At 39.2% G+C, this 5,000-nt stretch overlaps 1 protein-coding gene across 14 annotated transcripts in view; it reads left to right on the forward strand.

Annotated features, from left to right (window-relative positions):
* LOC119575036 (synaptotagmin 1-like) overlaps positions 1–5,000 on the forward strand; it is a 117,330-nt gene that overhangs the window by 64,238 nt on the left and 48,092 nt on the right. The window lies entirely within an intron of this gene.

The raw sequence follows: 5,000 nt of genomic DNA on the forward strand, positions 1-5,000 counted from the left end.
TATTTTCCCTGCATGACTTGTGCAACTTGCATGACGATATCCTTTTGCAACTGGTCTTTTCGGGACGACCAAAGCACACTCAAAAAAGAGAAAAGAAAAGAAAAGAAAAAAAGGGGGAGAGAGAGAATGAAAGAGAGAAAATTAAAGTAGGCGATAAGGAAAAAATATTTTATAGAAAGAGAGAGGATGGCAATTGGGAAACCAATAGGAATCGAAAAAAAAAAAAAAAAAAAAAAAAAAAAAAAAAAAAAAATATATATATATATATATATATATATATATATATATATATATATATATATATATATATATATATATATATATAAAGCTTAAAAAACTCGTCAAGCAAAATTAACCCTTATGGCATTATAATCTTATGGGGGTAGAGAGAGAGAGGGGGGGGAGTGGGGAGAAAGGGAGGGGGGGAGAAACAGGAAGAAGGAGAGGCAAGAAATAATGAAAGGAAGCGAACAAACTAATAAAAATGGAGTAAGGAGAAAAAGAGATAAAGAGTGAGGCAAGAGAAAGAGAAGGATAAATAAACAAGAGAGAGAAGAGAAGGTAATAATAATAAGAAATGGAGAAGCAGGAGAGGGAGAAAGAGGGATGAAGAGGAAGTGAAGAAGGGAAGAAAGGGAACAGAAGAACAGAAATGAAAGAAGAAAAGAAAAAAAAACATAGACCAGATAAAACTGAAGAACAGACGAGAGAAGACGCGAATAAAGAAGAGGAAGAGGAGAGAGAGAGAAGAAAAATAGAGAAAACTAAGAATTCGAAGAGGAGAGGGAGAGAAGAAAAATAGAGAAAACTAAGAATTCGAAGAATAGAGAAGAGAAATCGAGGGTAAGAACAGAACCCAAGAAGCGAGAAAGAGAAGAATTAAAAGGAGGGGGAAGGAAGAGAGGGGGAAAAAAAGTCTATGATCAATGGACAGTCTAGACAACATGGCGCCTGTATATGGATGTCTTACATGTGGATTCCGCTCCCCAGGGTCAGAAGCTTTCCAGTGTCGGTTTTAATACGTGTTTTGTGGCATAGTGACGTGGGAAGATAGACTGAGGGAGATCCAGCTAAATAGAGAGAGAGAGAGAGGGAAATCCAGCTAAATAGAGAGAGAGAGAGAGGGGGAGATCCAGCTAAATAGATGGAGAGAGAGTGGGAGATCCAGCTAAATAGATGGAGAGAGGGAGGGAGATCCAGCTAAATAGATAGAGAGAGAGGGGGGAGATCAGGCTAAATAGATGGAGAGAGAGAGGGAGATCCAGCTAAATAGATGGAGAGAGAGAGGGAGATCCAGCTAAATATATAGAGAGAGGGGGAGAGATTCAGCTAAATAGATGGAGAGAGAGAGAGGGAGATTCAGCTAAATAGATGGAGAGAGGGTGAGAGATTCAGCTAAATAGATGGAGAGAGAGAGAGGGAGATTCAGCTAAATAGATGGAGAGAGAGAGAGAGATCCAGCTAAATAGATGGAGAGAGGGAGGGAGATTCAGCTAAATAGACAGAGAGAGAGGGGGAGATTCAGCTAAATAGATGGAGAGAGAGAGAGAGATTCAGCTAAATAGATGGAGAGAGAGGGAGATTCAGCTAAATAGATGGAGAAAGAGAGAGAGATACAGCTAAATATATGGAGAGAGAAAGAGGGAGATTCAGCTAAATAGATGGAGAGAGAGGGAGAGATTCAGCTAAATAGATGGAGAGAGAGGGAGATTCAGCTAAATAGATGGAGAGAGAGGGAGAGATTCAGCTAAATAGATGGAGAGAGAGAGGGAGATTCAGCTAAATAGATGGAGAGAGAGGGAGAGACTCAGCTAAATAGATGGAGAGAGAGGGAGATTCAGCTAAATAGATGGAGAGAGAGGGAGAGATTCAGCTAAATAGATGGAGAGAGAGGGAGAGATTCAGCTAAATAGATGGAGAGAGAGGGGGAGATTCAGCTAAATAGATGGAGAGAGAGAGGGAGATTCAGCTAAATAGATGGAGAGAGAGAGAGAGGGAGAGAGAGAGAGAGAGAGAGAGAGAGAAGGAGATCCAGCTAAGTAGATGGAGAGAGAGAGGGAGATCCAGCTAAGTAGATGGAGAGAGAGAGGGAGATCCAGCTAAGTAGATGGAAAGAGAGAGGGAGATCCAGCCAAATAGATAGATGGATAAAAGGAAGGAGAGACGACGAGGTAGATAAGATAGAGAGAAAGACAGATAGATAGATAGACAAACAGGTATGTATATATGTAAATAGATAGATAGATAGATAGAGAGAGAGAGAGTGAGAACAAGTAACCCTCTCTTTATCTCATTAAGTATCCGGTAAGTCCTACATAAAAGTGACCTTTAACTTTGATAAGTTACTCCAAGAATTTAAGTGAACGCTTTAATAACTTATAAACCTACACTTTCAAAAAAAGTGAAAAAATAAGTGAATTAGATACTTCTAGCCTTGTGTAAAGGGATCCAGGCTTTCATTGGCTTTGAGAAAGAGTTTCAACACTACTTAAAGTGGCTTTGAGGCGTGAACTTCAAGGGGAAATCAAGGGAAGATGATTGCGAAAGAAAAGAAGAACGAGGGGGAGAGGGAGAGAGAGAGAGGGGGGAGAGGGAGAGGGAGAGAGAGAGAGAGAGAGAGGGAGAGGGAGAGGGAGAGAGAGAGAGAGGGGGGGGTGGAGAGGGACTGGGAGAGTGAGGAAGGGAGAGAGAGAAAGGGGGGTAGAGAAGGTGGGATAGAGATAGAGAGAAGAAGAAGAGAGAGAGAGAGAGAGAGAGAGAGAGAGAGAGAGAGAGAGAGAAATAGACAGACAAACAGACAGACAGACAGACAGACAGAGGAAGAGGGAGGAAGAGAAGAAGCGAGAAGAAAAAGAGAAAGAGAGAGACAAAGGGAGAGTGATGAGAAAAGAAATAATCTTAGCCAGTCTGCATCATGAGAATTTCAGCTTTACGGCCCAGCGCTATAAGGGTCAAAGTCATTAATCAAGAGCGGCCTGTCTTCACTTATCTCGCTCTGCAGGACTCAGGAGGCTAAGACTGGGGGGGGGGGGGGAGGAGGAGGACTCAGGAGGCTAAGACTGGGGAGGAGGAGGAAGAGGTGGAAGGGGGAGGACGAGGAGGAGGAGGAGGAGGTGTAAGGAGGAGGAGGAGGAGGAGGAGGAGGAGGTGGTGGAGGAGGAGGAGGAGGAGGATGGGGGCGGAGAATGGGGCAGGGGGGAGGAGGAGGTGGGAGAAGCAAGAGGAGGACGATGGGAAGAGAAAATGGTAAAAGAAGAAAAAGAAGAAGGAGGAGAAGGAGAAGAAGAAGATAAGGAAAAGAAGAGAAAAGAAAGAAAGAGAAGAAAAAGAAGAAAGATAAAGTTGAAGTGGAGAAGGAGGAGAAGGAGGAGAATGAGAATGAGAAGAAGAAGAAGAGGAAAAGAAGAAAAAGAAGAGGGAAAAAAGAAAGATAATAATAATAATAATAATAATAATAATAATAATAAGAAGAAGAAGAACAAGAAGAACAAGAAGAGAAGGAAAAGGAAGAGAATGAGGAGAAGAGACAGAAACAAAAGTAGAAGGAAATGAAGGAGGAGGAGGAGGAGGAAAAAGAAGAAGAGAAGGAGACATAATAAAGAAGAGGAAAGACAGAAGGAGATAGAAGAAGAAAGAGAAGAAGAAAAAGGGAAAGGTATAAGACAAAAAATAATGAAAATAAGAAGTAGAAAGAGAGAGAGAGAAAGAGATAAGAAGGGTAAGAATAAGAAGCAGAAGATGAGGAGAAAAAGAAGGCAGATGATGATGGGAAATAGAGGAGAAAATGCGTTTTCTACCACATTCATGTTTTATCGCATGTTCAGGAAACGGCTATTCTCTTTCTCTCTTGCTCTCTCTCTCTCTCTCTCGTCCTCCATCTCTCTCTCTCTTTCTCACCCTCTCTCTCTCTCGTCTTCCATCTCTCTCTCTCTCTCTCTCTCTCTCTTTCTCACCCTCTCTCTCTCTCTCGTCTTCCATCTCTCTCTCTCTCTCTCTTTCTCACCCTCTCTCTCTCTCTCGTCCTCCATCTCTCTCTCTTTCTCTCTCTCTCTCTCTCTCTTTCTCACCCTATCTCTCTCTCTCTTTCTCTCTCTCTTCTTTTTTCTCTTTATCTTTCCCTCTCTGTGTTTGACATAAAGTAATCAAGAAATACTAATCTAGTAAATTAACTTAGAAAAACAAGAAGAAAATCTTTGGTCGTCCAGAAAAGAAAAAAAATGGTAAGAAAATGTGATTCTTGTCATTAATCTTCATTTATTTATTTATCTATCTATCTATTCTTTTTACAGCGATTCATACAGCTATAAAGCTTCATTCTGTAATGAAACCTTGTATTCCATTCTCTTGCTTGTATCTAGTTTGAAAATTATTTGATAATGCATAATATCAACTGATTAATCTTGTTATCATTTATATGTATATCTTCTTCTGTCTATATATTGATTTTATTTCTCCCTAATCGGATATTATAAATATATATTCATGAACATTATTGAGATTTTTATCTATGCATCATTTTTTTCCCTCAATTTGGTGATGTTTTATACAATGAATATCCATTTCCCTGTATTTGATCCATGTTTAGTCAATGTTATATTTATTATCATTTTTTTTTTTATCTAAGCACTATTTCCTCTCATTAATATTATTCAAAACTTTTTTCTTTTCATCGCAACAATCTTTTTTCCCCCTTTTATATTATGCACTGTTGCTTGTTACAAAAACGTTTATAATTTTCTAATACTATACCATTATTTCAGTATCTCTGCTTGTTTGCTTGTTACTGATATACTTACCGCTATATTCATCAACCCAAAGTCATATGTATTGTATATTTTTCAAGCAATGTTCTAATCCTTTCTATTGTAAACTTGTGCAATTCTTTGATTTAGATACCGAAATTTGCCTTCATATATATATAACAAATCACATACTTACATTCATTCGGATGAACTGCGATACACTTTCATAACAGAGAAGATAAAAAAAGCAAAAACATT

The sequence above is a fragment of the Penaeus monodon genome, chromosome 7, assembly GCF_015228065.2.
Source record: "Penaeus monodon isolate SGIC_2016 chromosome 7, NSTDA_Pmon_1, whole genome shotgun sequence".
Classification (NCBI taxonomy): domain Eukaryota; kingdom Metazoa; phylum Arthropoda; class Malacostraca; order Decapoda; family Penaeidae; genus Penaeus; species Penaeus monodon.